The sequence below is a fragment of the Panthera leo genome, chromosome B3 (assembly GCF_018350215.1).
Source record: "Panthera leo isolate Ple1 chromosome B3, P.leo_Ple1_pat1.1, whole genome shotgun sequence".
In the NCBI taxonomy this organism is placed as follows: Eukaryota; Metazoa; Chordata; class Mammalia; order Carnivora; family Felidae; genus Panthera; species Panthera leo.
Genome location: NC_056684.1, coordinates 98135948 through 98155508, shown reverse-complemented (window position 1 = coordinate 98155508; position 19561 = coordinate 98135948). Strand labels below are relative to the sequence as shown.

The 19561-nt window shown below is 44.1% G+C and overlaps 1 long non-coding RNA gene across 1 annotated transcript; it reads left to right on the top strand.

Annotated features, from left to right (window-relative positions):
* The first annotated feature begins 324 nt into the window (after positions 1-324).
* Positions 325-19353, top strand: LOC122221326. Its single transcript, XR_006203158.1, has 3 exons — positions 325-816; positions 2233-2550; positions 18907-19353. It is a non-coding gene; the product is annotated as an uncharacterized LOC122221326 (long non-coding RNA).
* Positions 19354-19561: the final 208 nt, after the last annotated feature.

Sequence of the window (19561 nt, the reverse complement as noted above, 5' to 3'; positions counted from 1 at the left end):
AGCCGGTTCCAGGCTCTGAGCTGTCAGCACAGAGCCTGACGCCAGGCTCAGACTCACATACTTCGAGATCATGACCTGAGCTGAAGTTGGCCGCTTAACCAACTGAGCCACCCAGGCACCCCTTTTTGAGATCTTAATGGCAAGACTTGAGAACAGAGTTCTAACCAGAGGGAAGAGCAAGTTCAAAGTCACCCAGGTGGGAACACAAACTTGAAGTGTTCAGTAATACTGGCTGCCCGTTCACACCGTGCCCTTCACATCTTCCCTTTGGGAGCAGATATGGGGTTGGGTGTAAGACAATCTGCCTTAGGGGAGCTACAGCATCCTATGTGGGCACTGAATTTCACTAGATTTGTTTAATTACTTTGGAGGAGGTAAAGCCCATGTCTTCTCCTGCAGAGCTATTTTCATATTGAGCAGTGAAAGACCGGTAAGATCGAAAGACAAGCACTCAGGAGCCACCGAAGTTGCTTCAGCAGGTGTCTTTGAGAGACGACACTAAGGCCGCCGCTGCAGCATAGAAAGAATCTGGAGTGACCGTTAGGAGCAAGTGGTAATTTCCTCCATGCAGGTGATGCTTCTGCAAAAGGGAGCAGCCCCTTCCTTGATCTACTCAGGATGGAAGGCATTTTCCAAAATCCATCTGGGACAACATGATATTCGGTGTGGCTCCCAGTTTCTATGAAGCAAGAAGCATCTCAAACTACATGGATGAGCAAGAAACGGGAAGAACTGGTGCTTAATACAAACCCACAGAGGGAGCTAGTTCACATCAAGGTGGGCATCTGATCTGTTCACTAAAGACAAAGGTACCAGGTGAGCACAAGGAGGTTGCATTTTGATGTGTATTTGTTTGAGCCATTTTTCAGAATTTATCTCACATCAGAGACTCTTTGTGCAAACTTGTAATCATCCTGGATGTAGGATTTTTATTGAACGGTATCAAATAACATATAATGTACATCACTGGATATGGATAAGTTATGTGATGTCTCTGGAAGGGGGTATCATTAGTAAGACTTACATTGATAATATAATCATAACCAATCTCTCTAAGGATTAAATTTGTCCTTCCAGCAAAGGCCCAATGAATTGGAAAGGAAGGAAGGAAGGAAGGAAGGAAGGAAGGAAGAAAGGAAGGAAGGAAGGAAGGAAGGAAGGAAGGAAGGAAGGAAGGAAGGAAGAGGGAAGGAGGAAGGAAGAAAGGAAGGAGGAAGGAAGGAAGGAAGGAAGGAAGGAAGGAAGGAAGGAAGAAGGAAGGAAGGAAGGAAGAAGGAAGGAAGGGAAGGAGGAAGGAAGGAAAGAAGGAAGGAAGGAAGGAAGGAAGGAAGGAAGAAGGAAGGAGGAAGGAAGGAAGGAAGGAAGGACGGAAAAAAGGAAGGAGGAAGGAAGGAGGAAGGAAGGAAGGGAAGGAGGAAGGAAGGAAAGAAGGAAGGAAGGAAGGAGGAAGGAAGGAAGGAAGGAAGGAAGGAAGGAAGGAAGGAGAAAGGAAGGAGGAAGGAAGGAAGGAAGGAAGGAAGAAGGAAGGAAGAAGGAAGGAAGGAAGGAGGAAGGAAGGAGGAAGGAAGGTAGGTGGTATGTACAGCTCACGCTAACAAACTTAAGTATCCCTTTAATCCTGTGTAATTTATTGTCATGGAAGCTAATAGACTGGTGGGGAGGGGGGTTCTACCCTGTATTTGTGAAGCCGAACACGGTGTTGTGATTTTTAGATCAGACACAGGGAGGCAGCAGTGAGCCAATGAGGAGCAGGAACAATGGGAACAGCTTTGAGCCAGAAAGTTTGACTCTAGACCAGGAGAAGCCAGCTAGCTGTTTAAAATCATTGAAACCAAACAGAAACACATTATTCTAAAAACTTTAAAATCAAACATTAGCAGAATTTACCGTTCTAGCATATGTTTTCTGCTCCCTGTTAGCGCTTAATTTCATTCACTTCCCAAATGTTTTGCTTTGCTTACTCACAATTTTCTTTTTTTTTTTTAAGATTTTTTATTTTTCAGTAATCCCTGCACCCAACGTGGGGCTCGAACTTACAACCCCGAGATCAAAAGTTGCATTCTGTACAGAGACAGCCAGGCACCCCGACAATATTATTATTATTTTTTTTTAAGCTTAACTAATAAAAATTTATTGAGAATTCCTGGGATGGTGGTTATTGCCTCCCAACCTGGAGGGAGGAACCAACACTGTAGGAAATCACGCAGAAATATTATTTTTTAATCCATTTAGGAGTATGAGCATTTTAAAGCTGACAAGCATCTTCCTGACTGGTTCAAGTTGAAGCCCCAGGAGTGGATCAAGATATTCCTACCCCAGGAGGGCACAGAAGGCAAGCCCGGAGCGGTGCAGAAGGTAACAAGGACCGCCTTAGTGGAGAACCCACGGTGGACTGGAGCTGACAACATCGTTAGAGCAAATTGGTTTCCAAGGGCTCCTTTTTAAATGAGGGAACGCAGCCGCACTACCTCTGCCTCCCCAAAGAGGATTCATCTCATCCCTGCCTGTCTGAAACCTGGATGCTGCAGACTGGGGATTTCGTAAACAAAGGTACCACAGCCACCCACCTTTACCCCCCAAGCCAGGGTGCAAGTGAGAGAGGCCTGGAAGCAAAGGGGGGGGAGGGGGGTGTTTACTGAGGGCAGGCTGGTCCACAGTAAAAGGCAGGTTGGTCCCTTGGGGAGTTGGGGAATGACACCCCGGAAGGGAGGGTCTGGGCTCCCTCTCCATGTGGCCCCAGAACTGCCCGCATGGAGCACCCAGCACGGTCCCCTCGGTGAGCCTCACCCCAGGCCTTTGTTAGGCCGGCAGGTTTAGACTCGCCAGCGCTGCCCTCCCCACCCCGTCTCCCCTTCCCTTCGCACAACTGTTGCTTCCGCTCGCCGGAGCGCGGCCCTCCGGGTGCTGAGCTTCCCTTCTTCCCACAATGTCAAGTCGCTAGAGCGCTGGTAGCCGCATAGAGGGGGCTGGGGAAGGTCGCACCGGGGCTGAGGCCCCGCCTCTGCCCCCAGGCCCCAGCGCCCAGCCCTGCCCCGAAGCTGCGGGCCCTCTCTCAACCCACCTCGGACCCCCGGCCCCCGGGGGGCATTTCTAAATGGGACCGTCCCCGGCCGCCCGCCAGAAATGCTAGGCCCTCCTCCTGCTGAGTGGGGGCCATTTCTCCTGCGGGAGCCGCGAGGAAGAGCACAGGTTCGAGGCCAACCCCAAAGCCTGCTCTCCATTCTGCGCCTCTATACCCCAGGCCATCTCTGATAGAAAGGGTTCCTTTACATGTTATATTTTAAATCGTTTCTTTGTCCGCTGTTAAAAAAAAAAAAAAAAAAAAGTGTGGTAACATGTCCATCCGGTTTGTCTCTCTGGACAAATCCAGGCGTGATTTCACTTTCTGATGTTTTGAGCATGCTTGCAAGTGTCAGCCTCCCTGGGGGTGCGAATCTGCACAGAGGCAGAGGGTGCCTCTGGGGAATAGGAAGTTTGGGGTTTGGGGTTTTTTTGTTTTTTTGTTTGTTTTGGTTTTGGGGGCTTTGGGGTTTTTTTTTGTTTTTTTGTTTTTTACTTTCCCCCTTCTGCACTGTTTCATCTTTTCCCAAGACATGAATTATTTTGTACTGTTTGAAAAGGAAAGAATGGGGACAACTCTAACTAAAGTCAGGGCCATCGCCATGTTGGACGTGCCCTCAGCCAGGGCCCCACACAGCAGGTTTTTCTCTTCCATTCTTAAAAATATGCTTAAATTCTTGCTCCTACTGTTGTAGTCTCCTTTGCTAAAAGAGTATTAAGTGCATATCCTGTCCTTGGATGCCTGTTTCCTGAGGGTTTCCTTGTCAGTGGCTGGTGGTGGAGAGTCCTGCCCACTCCCCGCCCCCCCCCCCCCCACCACACCTCCCAGACCCTATGTTACATTTTCTCTTTTTCAGAAGCTTCATGCTATCGAGCCCCAGAACTGGCCAGGGAGGGATTCACTGCAGACAGGACCATGCAGAAAAACAGTACAATAAGTCCATGTTGTATATAATACTTTGAAAAGCAAATTGTCAGGAGAGTAGGAGAGAACTGGCTTCTCTTTATTTAACACTTTGTCCTTTGATTTGAATTCTCTCTTTAATCCATTCAGCCTCTACACACTTGCTGAACACCCACCCGCCCTGTGCCTGGCTCTCGCAGTTCCTGGGTTACAAACGGAGGGAGCCACCTCCCACACCTAGAGAGCCACACATTCTCCTGTGGGATGCAGCTAAGTGATGGCTGGGTAGGGGCCATGGAGCCCAGAACCCTGCCTGCCCCCCCCCCCAGGCCCCCAGCCCATGTTCCAGAAGGTTCTCAGGAGGAGGAGGTGCCTGAGCTGAGTCCTAAAGGACCAGTTGGCCAAGCAGAAAACATGAGAGAGGTCATTCCCCACAAGGGAAATGTGAAATAATACCAGGGTCCCTCTCTTTCTCTGCTTCTCTATATGCTATGGCCCCATTCTGAACACTTCAAACGTGTCATCTCACTTCGTTCTCAGAACTCTGTGAGGCAAGCACTCTTACGGCTCCATATTAAAGCTAAGGTCCCTGAGGCCCAAAGGATGGAGTGATTCTTCAAGGTCACGTCCTTCGTGAGCGGTGCAGCCAGCATTTGAACTGAGGTATTCTGGCTCCAGAGCCCTTGCTCTGACCCTCAATTATCTTCCAGTTTGGCTAACTCTAGAAGTGAGAGCTGGCTGGAACAGAGTTGCAGGAGCGGGGTGGAAAGGTGGGCAGAAGCCATGGGAGGCTAAGGAGCCCAAATTGTATAGTGAAGACGGGAGAGGATTGGAAGCAACAGGGTGTCATTATCTGATTTGGGTTTTAGAGAGATTTGTGCTTCCAGAAGGATTGGTGAGGCAAAGCCAGGGTAGCAGGGAGGTGGCCGTGAGCAATCAAATGGACCAATGAGATGGTCAAGCTGGGTGGAGAAGATAGACGTGTCTGAGCTCTACTGAGGAGACAAAGCCTGATACTCGGCACCCAGTTTAGGTGACAGGATGGAGGGGGGCTCTTCTCAGGCATGCTGGGAACACTGCAATAACAAGATTGGGCTTTGAAGAAAGGGGAGGAGCCAATCAAGCACCTGTGGAGATTCCATGTGGAAGGAAGGACCCTAATTAGGTCAGTGGCAGGAGCAATGGAAGTAGGAAAGTTCCTCAGATCATTTTTTTAAATTTTTTATTATTTATTTTATTATTGAGAGAGAGAGACAGAGCATGAGTGGGGGCGGGGGGGGGGGTGGTGCAGAGAGAGAGGGAGACACAGAATCTGAAGCAGGCTCCAGACTATCAGCACAGAGCTGGATACAGGGCTGAAACTCACAAACCATGAGATCATGACCTGAGCCAAAGTCAGATGCTTAACCAACTGAGCCACTCAGGTGCCCCTCTGAGATCATTTTAAAGCAGGTCTTCTTAGTCTGGATAGAACTCAAGGGGTTTGTAAACCTGTATGGGAGAAACACTATATCTTTATTTTTACTTTTCTCTTACTAAAATTTATCATATTCTTTGATGATTAATATAAGAAAATTACATTAGCAGTATGTATGGCTTTGTCATCAAAAGAAATCACAGATTTTTCACATCGCATTTCTCCAAGAATCCCCGAGTATCATTTGTGGTTCTCATTACTTTAAAATGATGGTAATTAGGGGTGCCTGGGTGGCTCAGTTGGTTTAGTGTCCGACTTCAGCTCAGGTCATGATCTCATGGCCCATGAGTTTGAGCCCTGCATCAGGCTCTGTGCTGACAGCTCAGAGCTTGGAGCCTGCTTCGGATTCTGTGTCTCCCTCTCTCCCTGCCCCCTCACCCCCCCCCCCATGCCACCCATGCTTCTGTCTCTCTCTCAAAAAAGTAAATAAACATTAAAAAAATAAAATGATGGTAATTACACCTGACATTGGATCCAAGTATTTAATACTGTTAGTGTATTATTACATGTATTACCATATCAAAACTTTTTATAATTTCAGAAGCCGTATTTCAAAAAGTTATTTCCTTTTTGATCCTTTGATTTTGTTTTATTCTCTAAAAAGCATTATTCTAGAAGCAATCCAAAGTCTTCACCATACTGCTGAGAGGTCTAGTGATTCAATAAAAAAAAGAACATCTGGCTTAAAGATAAAATAAATAATGCTTGTTAATGATTGGAGATGGGGAGTGGGGGGGGGGAGGAGGAAAAGAAGGAGGCTCTAAGAACACCTGGGTGATTGATGGTGACACCTTTCACCATGGACAACACGAAGGGAGGAGAGGTTTGGAGAGGAGGAGGAGGAGGAAGAGGAGGAGGAGGGTCTTCATTTATGAAGATGTTGCATGTGAGAAGCAGATGGATCTTTCCAGCAGAAAGTTGGAAATGTGGCTACAAAGTTCAGGAGCAACCATGGGAATAGAAATCTCGCTGCAGAGTCAAGAGCAGAGACTTGTTACCGAATGAACAGGCATATCCAGGAATAGCATGGAGATGGGGACACAAGTGGTCTGAGCCAGAGCCTGGGGGACACTGGTAGGTACTTAAGGGAACCCGGGGAGGAGAGGGGGCCGCCAAAGAGACCAAGATCAAGTGGAGTGGTCAGAGGGGAAGGAGGTGAACCAGAAGGACTGGCCCTGGGGAGGGGCGGGGGGCACGACAGAGAGGATGCAGGGCAGAGTGGTGTCGACATTTGCAGAGGCACTGGAGAGGCCCCATAGGAGGCGAACCAATCAGAGGCCAGAGTCTGGCAGTGGTGACTCCAGGGGACAGTTCCCTAAACCTGCAAGAAACCAGATCTCAATGTAGTGAGGAATGAGGAAGCCAAGGCCATATATATCAGCTTCTCTTTCAAAACACTGAAAGAGAGTGAAGAGAGAGGGAAGGAGTCAGGAAACTTCTAAAACAGAGGTGGGCAGGAAGTGGGTGGCCAGAATCAACGACACTTGTGAGCACGCTTGTGGTGTGACAGGGAAGAGCCAGTGGAGAGCAAGGACATGGCCATCCAAGGGTGGGGACATCAGTGGAGGTAAAGAGCTACCGGAAGAGGTGGGTGAGTAGGGTAGGAGGCCAGGGGCCATCAGGCTGTAAGCGGAGGGAATGAGTAGGGCCATGTGTTCCTCTTGTAGGACAGAAGACATGAAGTATAACAGAATGTACAGCTCAGTCTGGATGAGGTGGGAAAAAAAGCCAAGGCATTCCCTCCTTCCTCTTTCCTCCTGGTAGAAGTGGATCAGGGCTTATGGGCCTGAAATACATGTAGTTTGGGAGGAGGGCCTATTTAATAAAAAGAACACAAAATTTATAAAACCAAAATTAGGGACAAAGTGGATATTATTTAGAATGAGAAAAGAAGTCACACACATTATAAATTTTTAAACCCAGATACATGCCACAAATACTATAAAATTCAGAAAATAGTATGATCTATATTCATTGACCGGCATGCCTCTATAATATTATATTTGGCTATATATATATATTATAATATTGTATTTTGCTATATATATAATATTTGGCTATATATATATATAATATTTGGCTATAAACTCTGATCGATCTCTAAAATGAAAATAATTTTGTAATATTTTCTAAAGGAAAATATTAGAAAATACTAGAGGAAGAACTCAGCATTTCTTCTGATGTGGTTCGTGGCTATTTGTTTTTTTAACGTTGATGGATGGGATGCGTAAAGCTTGCGACTTTACACACAGACCACTTGCTGTTTGTAGTTCTGCCGAGGGCTTCTGTTCTGCAAATGCAGGAATTATACTTCTCTCTGATGTGATTCCAATTAAAAAAAGAAAAGAAAGTGTAATGTATGTCTTAGCTTGGGCTGCTAGAACAAAATACCATAGACTGGGTGCCTTAAACAACAGACATTTTACATTTTATGTCTCACAGTTTTAGAGCCGGGAAACCTGAAGTCAGGTGCCGGTATGGTCGGGCTCTAGTGAGAGCCCTCGTCCTGTCTTTCAGATGGCCACCTTCTCTCTCTGTGCTCACATGGCAAAGAGAGAAAGAGCAAGTTCTCTGGTCTCTTCTTCTTTTTTTTTTTTTTTTTTTAACATTTATTCATTTTTGAGAGACAGAGAGACAGAGCATGAGGGGGGAAGGGGCAGAGAGAGAAGCAGACAGAATCCGAAGCAGGCTCCAGGCTCTGAGCTGTCAGCACAGAGTCCGACGTGGGGCTCGAACTCACAAATCGCGAGATCATGACCTGAGCCGAAGTCGGACGCTCAACCGACTGAGCCACGCAGGCGCCCCTCTGGTCTCTTCTTTTAAGGCCACTAACTCCATCGTAAGGACCCCATCCTCACGACCTCATCTAACCTGGATTACCTCCCCCAAGTCCCATCTCCAGTTACTATCACAGTGGGTGTTAGGGCTTCAGTGTATAAGTGGTGGGGGCACCAACATTCAGTCCATCAAAATGCGCTGGTAATTATTAATGTTGCCTTATCTAGTGTGTGCCTGACAGGAAAGGACTTCTGTTTTGACTGTGTCCTGAGCAGCGGATTCTCTACTTACGGTTTTATATATCAGAGGATTACACCAACTTCCACAGACCAACTTCTGGCTCTATACATTTTGCACCCTGTTTCCCCCTCTCCCCCCCCCCCCCCCACCTCCTTTGTCAGCCTGCACGGGACACATTCCCTCTACCATGTCCTGCCTCGCACCTATGGCACAGTGGGTGGAAGGAAGCCTGGGAGCTGCCTCCACACCAGGACGATAAGCTCTCACTGAAACTGATGTAGAAGTGACCAAAACACATAGATGTTTCCCCACTAAACTCAGACCAAATGTGTCTCCCACCTAACTTCCTCTTAGCTGAATCCCCAAGTGCCCACAGCCCCCTCGATGCTACCTAACACAGCGGCATCTTAAACAGTGCAATTAAGATGTCTTACTTTCAAAATATATGTATCTTACTTTTGCAAGCACATTGCTGAGGCCTCTCCCAGGGCCCCAGAAGCGAGTGACTTCTGCAAGCAAGGAGCTTTCCCTTCAGGGTGATTCTGTCCCTGCCTAGAGGGCACAGGCCATGAAGGTGAGGGGTTGTAGCAATGGTTGAGACAGCTACAAAGTTGACGATCGTGTAGTGCCTACCAGGGGAAATGTTACTTGTGTCTTCAGTCATTTAATCCTCTTAACGACCCTAAGATGTTGGTACTAAGAAAATCTTCATTTTTACAGATAGGGAAACTGAGTCATAGAGAGGCTAGGCCACTTGCCCGGGGTCACGCAGGTAGTTAGCGCGGGACGGGGGATTGGAACCCAGGCAGTCTGGCTCACCCTCGCACCTAGTACAGGAAGTAGTCTCTCCACAGCGTAGCCCACAGTTTCCACTGCCTCCCCAGGACGCTGCCGTCCCACCTGTAACTTTCTGACAGTATATATTTTACTTATTTGTCTATTTTCTGTCCCTTGCTACTAAAATACAGACTCTCTGAGAGCAAAGCTGTTTATTTGGCTCACCGCTGTATCCCTGTACCTGGAGCAGAGCTCAGCATGCAATAGCTATGTAGTAAATATCTTCTGTTTATCTTAAATTCTTTAATATTCTTCTAAACTCTTTAATAAATAATCTATTGGAAAACTGCAAAAGAAAGTGAAAATAAGAGGAAATACACACCCCCAAAATGGGGAAAGTTTGGCCCATATGAAATCCAGGGGAGAAAATGAACTTTATTATATATTTTGAGTATATATTATTATATGTATTATATATATGTATATGTATACACATATGTATGTATACACATATATCTATTATATATATATGTATAACACATACATATTATTATATGTATTATTATATGTATTATTCAATACAGCTCTGTTCTAAGTATCTGTGGTTTGTGTTATCCAGGTCAGTTTGATTTTACGGGGAACCATATAATTGGTCTTGAATTTTAGATGGTCTTGAATGCCTAGTTGAGGTTTGAAATTCAGAATGTGTATTAGCGTGGTATGTGATTTTCTCCGGCAATACTCATGGGCCGAAGAAAACAGATGAATGGATCCAAAGTTGAGGATTTGTTGACTGGCTGTGCCATTAAGTCAAAGGAGTAAGGAGATTGTGTCAGATGAGGAGAATGTCCTTAAGACCAAGAGGGCTGGGGGCCATTTTCTGGGGAGAGTGAAGGCCAGACACCTTGGTAAGACTGAAGATGGGTGGGATGGGGGTGTAAGAGAGGAAGGATATAGGGTTGAGGTCAGTGGAATTTCAAAGTTCAAGATGTCAGAAGTGAAGAAGTTCTAGGTGATGACAAGGTCTTGTAACAAGAGAGGGGATCTTGATGACAAGTGAACAGAGCTCTCAGATGAGTCATAGGATATGAGAAAATTTGATATTATGTGCATTAGGCACTAATGTATACATTTATCAGCGTGAGCCATGATTTATAAACTGTAAAGCCAGCTTTAAATATCACATGGTATTTTTGTGCTAGATATGTAATGTCATTTATTATGTTCTCAGAGTTCTAACTGCAAAATATTGAAATACCACACGATATTTAAATATCACCATCTCCAAGAGTCCATGTTTGATTTAATAGACTTTATTTATAATAATGCTAAAACCATGATCCTCCCCAAATTAACAAACTAGGACACTGACACCATCTCAATTCAGTAGGCTCATAAAGTTGGGGCTGTTTTGTTTGTCAAATGTTTGATTCTGTTCATTTGCAGATAAACACACACCAAGGAAATGTTACTTCATAGCTCCAGATTAAAGTCCCTTTTAAGATGATCCTGAAGAATCCATATTTTATTCAGTGCTACACACATCATAAAAGAGCTGTAGTCTCCAGAAATTCACTCTCTGAGGCTCCAAGACCCTCAGTAAATGCATAAAAATAATGCTAAACAATGGTAGGGTGGAATGAAAGCACTTATATCTCCCAGACACCCTGTCCATGAAGTGCTCCAATTACAAACATAACCAGCTGATTTTCAGAGAAAACAAAAAACGTTACGAGGTATTCTGCAGTGGCTTTCAAAAAAGATAATAGAAGCTTGAAATTGGATGTAATGTCCAGCGAGGAGTAAGATTTCAACTTCTTTCACTGTCAGGTGCAGCTGGGGATAGGCAAAGAAATGTTTTGTTTGGTTTTTCAGATTTGTTTTTCATCCAGTACTTAGCCTGAACCATTAAAAAATAGATACCAGAAATCCCAGATCAACTGTAGCCAGCAAGGAAGCGGATTTTACTTTAAGGATATTCATAATAAAAGAACCAATCTGTGTGTTAATTAAATTCACCTGAAATGATAAAGTCTTGCAGAAATCTTTCAAGGTGAAGCCTTTCTCAAAGGCTTTCTACCTTGCACACTTTCCAACAAGGGAGTAACTAAACAATTTCTCCTCTTCCTGCTTTGCAGGGAAGACTACCCCTGGGCAGTGTAGAAGTTAGAAGTGAAGGAATCCAGGCACCAGATCTTACATGTGAAGTAATTTTTAGATATTTTATGGAGCTAGGGAAACAATTTTGCCCTTTCCATTTTTTCCCGACTGAGTTTCCCATATCTCCAAGACAGATGGAACACATGTAACAAAACCAACCAAATGCAGAGAATGCAATCTGGGGTATTAAAAATAAAATCTTTTCCAAATCTTCACAGGCTCCTTTAAAAACACTTCTACTCGAGTGTTAAAGCAGCTAACAGAGGTGTCTAAAAATGGAAAGAAGAAGAGGTGCCCCAAGGGTTCTTTTTTCAAAACCAGTCAGCATTAATATTTACTTCTCAGAAAGGGCTGTCTATACAATCAGCAAATATGACCAAATTTAGTCATATGGGGATTGAAGGTGATTATAGACCAGAGAGCTTTCCTTTCAGAATCCTTAAATATAAAAATGCTGAATCTAATCCCGAAATAAGGCAAAGAGGCAAATGTAATTAATACCCAGACAGGGATAATGTTAATATTTCAACGGACTCCAAATAAACATACAGTGCCATTATATTATTCAGAGAAATTAGTAAAGAACATGTGGCTAGCTGGATTTTGACATTGTATCGCTTGCCCTTACTAACTATAAGCTCTTTATTATGGAAACATTGTAGCTTGTATTTTATAGTTTCATAGTATTTAAATTTTATATTTTCATGATATTTAAATGTAGGAACCTATCAGTCCTGGCTCTTGGGTTTTTAATTTCCTACGTAAAACTAATTTATCCTGAACTGTATGTAATTTCAGATTTTCTAGGAGTAGATTAACCTCACAAAATTGTGTTCAAATATCACTATTTCATTGCCATCATCCAAAGAATACATCAATATTCAATTAAATGTAAATAAAATTAATTTTTTCTCCTTTTTTCCACCGGGGCATATAAGTAAATTGTTTGAAATGTATTACTGATGGAAATTAAATGTAAATTACTTATTTCTTAGTTTGCATAGCCTCTGTGCACTGGGAACTTATCTGGGCACTGGGGATATAGCCACAACCGAGGTGAAGAAGGCCCAGTCAGGCTAAAAGGGGATTCTAGCAAGAGCCCTGTAAATAAGCAAATGGATGAACAAGGCCATTTCACATAGCAGTGAGTGCCGTGAAGGAAGGAAGTCTGCTAATGGTGTAGAGGGTGCCCAGAGAGGGTGAGGGGCAGGGAACAGGGCCGAGAATTTGGAGACAGTGATGTTTGGATCACTGGAGGGGAAGGAGTCAGCTATGCGGACAGTTGGGGGCGGAAAATGCAGGAAGGAGTTGGGTGTGTTCATATAACAGAAGTGTGGCCAGGGGGGCTGGACTGGGGGGAGGATGGGGGGGGTGGCAGCGGAGAGTGGTGAGAGATGAGAGCCAGGTGTTAGGCAGAGACAGCTTTCATAGTAAAGGTTTGGAGTTTATTCTAAGAGTGAGAAGCAGCCATAGGCACTGCCTGCCTTCTTTTAAAGATCTTTTAAAGATCACTCTGTCTCCTGCGAGGCAGGCTGATGGGACAGGGGCAAGAATGGAGGCAGGGAGACCAGCCGGACTGATGCAGAAGTCTAGGAGAGTCACAGCGGTGGCCCCAAGTAGGGCGCTGGCAGTGGCCATAATGGGGATGGTGACACGTGTTCAAATTCGAAACAGATTTTAGAGATACCAACCTAAAGGACTTGCTGTTAGTTAACTGCATTTTCCCAAACTAAGTTCTCCCTCTTGAGCTACATCTCCAAAGCTTTTCTGAAACAATTTTAGGGCCAAGCTCCTGGCCCCCAGCTCCTCACCCATATGCATATTCATGCATACCTTGCAGGCCTCATGAAAATACATCTCAACCCTCTTAAATCAGCCAGTCCGAAAGGCTTATCTAGCCTTCCTTCCAATGAGCCAAGTTCACTTCAGCTGCTTTTCTGTCTGTAGATTCCCAGAAAATGACTCTCCAGACAGCCTTTCCTAGGCCCTTCCACCCCAGACATCTAGAGAAATCCCCGAACGGTCATTTCATATTTGTGCAGGACTTTTCCTGTGCCCCAGACTTCTGCCCCTGTGGGGCCTGTCCTACAAGCCACAGCAGCCGCTATAACATTACCAAGGCCCGGCTCAATGTTGGGGTCTTCACTGGGCCTCGCTTCCTTCACACAGGGTGCAACCCTAAGCATTGCTGTGTTACAGTTGGGAAAACCAGGACCTGGATGTGCTTTGCAAATTGTGAGACATCACCCAGCTGGGTTTTCAGTCAGGCGAAGCCCACCTGGACTTCTTAACCTCTTGTTTCTCCAAGAACGGCCGTGCCGAGGGCTTGGTTAAGCATCACAGAATACAACTCGAGCCAGATTGCCTGAAATTGAATCTGAGTGTCACCACGTTTTAGTTGTGTGACTTTGGACAGGACGCTTAACCTCTCTCTCTCTCCCTCTGGGCCTCTGATTCTTCATCTGTAAAGAAGAGATGGTAAGAATACTGCCTCGTAAGGTGAGGATTAAGGGAGTTACTAAATTGAGCTTAGAATGGTACCTGGTGTAGAACCGGTGCTAGTTAAGTGTTAGCTGTCACCCTCATCATCCTCCGGTCCCGCCCACAGAGGCGTCACCCTCGTTCCGTATTTGTGCATCGAAAATTCAGCTATGTGATTGTTGAGCCACTACCAAGCCCCCTGGGAAGGCGTGAAGGTGGATGTGGTCAGGAGAGTGCATGGTGAGGTCATTCCAGGAAAGCTTGGTGGGGGGGCAAAGTGATGAGGTGAACTCAGAGCTACAGAAGAGACACTTAATAAGTTGTGATTCATTTACTCTGAATAATGCATTTGAAGTGAAGACATTTTTCAAGCATTCTCTGGATTAAATTACTTACTGTTCTGAGGCTCATCTCTCTGAACAGGAAGGGTGTACGGTCGACAGAGGGGAGCCTGTGTTTTGCAGGAACTCCTCACGTTGAGGTTCTGCCTTTACTTTGGCATTTCCCTACAGCTTGTAGGATGCTTCCCAGGTGAAATAAACTAGAGTCGCCTGTGGTAACAACAAATTTCAGCAGCTTCATATGAAGGTTACTTCTTGTTCATGCTACAGTCCCCCATAGAAGGGGTAAGGTCTAACTTGTTGCAGTGATTGAGGAACCAGATTGGCAGGGGCTACATCTTAACATGCCTCCCCGATCATAGGAGCAAGAGAGAAGGGGCGTGACAAAATTTATGTTGGCTCTTGAAGCTTCTACCTGGAAATGATCCATCATTTCTTCTTTAACTCATCTAACTATTATCTCATATTCCTTTTGTCAAGGCAAGTCATATGCCTGGGCTTAAAAGGGAGGACGTGTATAATTTTCCCACAGGGAAGTGCCCCCAAATACTTGGGGACAAGTTACCACAAGGAGTTAACTGAAAGTTAACAGAAAACCCATGTAAAAGCAGCTTAAATAATTAAGGGGTTATTTTCTCACACAACAAGACATTTGGAGATGGATCAAGGCTCACGTTGGTAAATCCAGCAGCTCAAGGATGTCTTCAGGGACCCACTTCATCACCATCTTTTTACTTTTCCATCCTTAGGGTACCAGCAGTATCTGTCTTCATGGTCACAAGATGGCTACAGCAGCATCAGCCATCACATGCAGACAAACAACATCCAGGGAAGAATAGTAGTGTCTGCTTTCATTAGTCTCATAGAATTGAGAGTATCTTTCCCAGAACCTCCAACTTACCTCGGGTCCTATTGGCCAGAATTGAATCACATGAAAATGACTTAGCCAGTCATGGGCAAGAGGGATAAGACTGCTTCCTGGGATAAGACAAGACCAATTTTCCCTTTGCAAAAACAACTCTGATTTCTCTAAGAAATATGCCACTGAACACAAGAAATCAGGAGAGTGTAACCCAGTTTTACCAATTCTGGGAAGCTCCTTTATTCAGAGTGTAAATAAAGAGGGACCACAATTCCCTTCATGGAAAGCCTGCATTTGTACTCACATAATTATTCACAGTTGAATAACTATGGGCAAATAAAGCAAGCAAAACAGGCATCTAATAGGGAAGGATCATTTACCTAAGGGTCAGGGAAATAAGAAACTACTTTGGATTGATATTACATCCATCTGAAAAGAGTTGACCAAAAGAATTCACCACTCTCTTTCTTTGTGACCAACTGCAGCCTAAACACTCTTCCTTCATTGTTCACCCACCACACTTTATTGCCTTTATCTGTGTACCTGTCTGTCTCCAACGGCAAGACTATAAGCTCTTTAAAAGATGTGACCTGTTTCATCTATTTATTCCTGTGCAGGCTAAAAATAATAATGGATAACATCAATTGATTGTCCACTGCCCATTCTAAGTTCTAAATGAATTGATCTCCTTGTAATACAACTGTCCCAAGAGGCATGTGCTATTGTGCTGTTATCTACGCTTAATACATGAAGAGTTGAAGGGTCAAAAGGTTAAGTCATTTGACCAAATGTACGCAACTGTTAAATGAGAGAGTTGAATTCCAAATGAAGGTAGCCTAGTTGGGTTATGGGTAGCACATCTAACCCCAAAATGGGTGAACCTAATATGCTTTAATATACAATATGAAGGTGAGAGAGAACAGGAGTGAAGGACAGGAGATACCATCTTTTATTTACATGCAGAATCTGAAATCAAGTAGGATAGACTTAAAATCCCCAAAGGTAGAGATCATGTATGTCTCCCTTGCTCAGTATGGTGTCTCTAACTCCTAGTACACTTCCTGACACATAGTAGGTCCTCACGTGTTTCTGGAAGTGGGGGAGGGAGGACTGGAGAAACCAAGGGAGGAAGGAAAAGAGGGAAGGAGGGAGGAAGAGAGAATGAATGAATAAATACAATTAATGTCCTCTTTCTCTTGTTCTTTGGATTTTCTACCTTCTCTTTCTGTATCATTTCTATGGGTAACTTGGTTTCTAAAATCTTTAACATCTTACCTAAGATAGAAGGATGTGTTAGTTTCTCTAAGTATCAAGGGTTCTCAAAGAGAAGACTCTAAATGTAACATTGTTACAGAGTCAGGAAGCCTCTATGTTGCCCTATAATTCATTTGGCTTTTGAAACAACTTTATACTCATATAGATTGTTCCTCAAACTGAAACACTTTTTAAGAATTTGGACTTGTGCTTTTTCTTCTAATTGTGCTGCTTGCAATGTCAATACAATTCACGGACATATTGATTTATTTCTTTTTAAATCAGCTCAAGCCCATAAACAAACGAACAGCAATAATTAAGGAAATAGCCACTATCAGTTGATGGAACTGTTTCTTAAGGAGTCCCTCCTCCAGCAACATGTTGTGGTAGACAGATAATAGGTCACAAACCCTGAAAGCGGTATTTTTCTGCTTGTATTTCAGTGCCAGCATCGTAGGGCTCTGCTTTCATAGATTGCTCCGAACAGTCACACAGATGTAATACATCAGATCTAATCTTTAAGCCATATCCACCCCACTCTAGTTTTAATCAGCAAAATAAAATCCTGGCGAAACTGAGTCATTACACTGTTGTGACCAGTGAATGTTAAGTGTTCTTATTCTTAAAAGGTGTCCAGGTTTCTATGGTTGATTTTGTTGTTTTGATTCCTATCCAGAGAGCTAATATTAAAAAGTGTTTCTTTGGTCTAACCTTGAACTGGAACTTCATGAGTCTCTGAATATTCCAGTTGTTTCTAATATCCCTTTTTTTCTTTGTTCTTTATTCCCAGATGAATTTTCATATTTCATTCAAATTTCTTTGAGTTATTAGGGATTATTTTTTTCAGATGTCTCATCCAATTTCAACATATCTAAAAATGAACTCACTGATTTCTCTCCCCCATCTGTCTTTCTCTCCTCCTAGGTTCTGTCTCTTGGTTGATGGCGCCATCATTCACTCTTTGATCGAAACCAATATTTAGTCACTTTTGATGACTGTTTTCCCACTTACATCCAGATAGTTGATAAGTCCATTCATTCAACCTCTAGATCCATCCTTCCCTTTTCATTCTCATGCCCTAAGTCAGTCCCTCATCATCCTCACCCAGAATATTGCTGTGACAATCACCCCTCCCAACTGGCTTCCATTGTTTATCTCTTACCCCACCAACCCATTCTTTATATTTCCATCCAATTTTTTTCTTTAAAATTTTTTAATTTTTAAAGGTTTATTTATCCATCTTTGTCTGGGAGGGGGGTAGGATCAGAGAAAAAGGGAGAGAGAAAATTCCAAGAAAGACCCACACTCAGGGTGGAGCCCAACATGGGGCTCCATCCCATGCCTGTGAAATCATGACCTGAGCTGAAATCAAGAATCAGATGCTTAACCGACTGAGCCACCCACACGCCCCTCCATTCAATTATTTTCTGAAAGGATGTATCATGTTTCTTCTCTGCTCATAAACCTACAATCACTCACTATGGCCAATTTTTTTAAAGTCCAAACTCCTTAATAACATTCAAGACCCATCTTCACTTAACTCCTTAGCAGTCCCATGTCCTATCAGTCTCCACCATTCCCTTCCTTAGTGCTGCACATATATGTACTTTCCTCAGGTTTATTGTGACACTTCTCAGTTCTGTCTGCCTGGCAAAATCCAAATTACCCTTCAAGTCCTGGCTCAAATACCCTCCTTTTATGGAAAGGTCCTTGATCTCCAGGCAGAATTAGTCGGTCCTTCTTTGCTGTCTTAGCATTTTGTTTCTGTTCTTATGGAGTGCCTGTCTTACTTAGGTCAGGCTCCCGGAAGCAGATCCTGAGAGGAGGATTTGCAGTGAAGTGTTTTATTAAGGAAATGTTCCCTGAAAAGATTGGCAAATGAAGGAGAGAAGGAGACGGACAAGAGAAAGGGACTGAGCAAGAGTGGCTTTAGACAGAGTCCCAGAGGGAGTTCTCCACCTCATTCGGTAGGGAAAGCCTGGACATTAGTTTGTGTCCTGCTGTAAGGCCAGGCGCCTGAGCCTTTTTATCCCTACACCGAACAGTCACTGGTAAGCAACTCAGCTCCCAAGCACATCCCACTCTCTGACTATGTACACAGTACTCAAGGGCAGCCACTCCAGGAGAGCCATAGGTGCAAGCCATTGGAAGCAAAAGTATGTCAGAGCTGATGGAGGAGAACAGGAATGGTAAAAAGGGGTCCCCAGGCATTTGAGAAGAGGCAGACCACGTCAGCTATCCTTCTCACTATCGTCTATCTTGTTTCTACCCATGCATCTCCAGCCCCAAGATAGTGAATTCCTTGGGAGAAGAGACTCCTTCTTAGTTGTCCTATTTCCCTACAGCAGAGAGGATGTTACCTCCCACCTGGAAAGTCTTAAATAGCATTTATTGCTTCAAATTGAATACTCCTTTTGTAGGTCTTGTGCAACATTTGTGCTGCTACTGATCATATTGCTGAGATTTTTTTTTTCCACCTGAGCTGGTTTTAGCTCAATAATAAAAGATAGAGAGGGCTTCTGGGGTTTCACAACCTAAGGCTCAACTTTTCACCTTGCGCTTTTCTTCCCAGGGCCACGATTTGCTCAGCATATCTCTTCCTAAATTCCAAGACAGGCTTCTTGCTCTGTTCAGTCAAGACTGCCAACCCAGGAAACATTTTCGAAAGATCACAGTCAACGTCATTGCCAAAAGAAGAAGTTCTTGGCACGCAAAGAACCGGGTTCAATATGAGATGCCAGATGGTGATTTCAACTTCAGCTGAATTCCTGCTGGAAAAAACTGTTTGAACTGCAGATGAGAAAAGATGCTATGACAAATTTCCAAGTGTTAGGAACTTCAGAGGGAAATGGCAAGTGTTGATACACCCCCCCCCCCCATCCCTCCAGCCACACGCACACATACCATAGAACTACTTACTACCTGCATCTGGTAGTTACGATTCCCACAAAGATGCCTCTGATTTTTAAGAAGATTAAGCCGTGTCTTGATTTTTACTAATATTAAAGTATATTAACTGAGTCCATTGAAAGCAAATGATTCCACGTGGTGTTTTTCAAAGGATGTGTCCCCTTAGCATCTGCGGTGAGCTTTTTTGGTATCTGGAGGTGGTTCTCATTCCTCTCTACTAATAACTCCATTATTAAACCAATTAATAATCAGCATGTCTCCCCTCCCTATTTTCAAATTACAGGGAATATATATGAACTATAAATTGATGGTGCTCT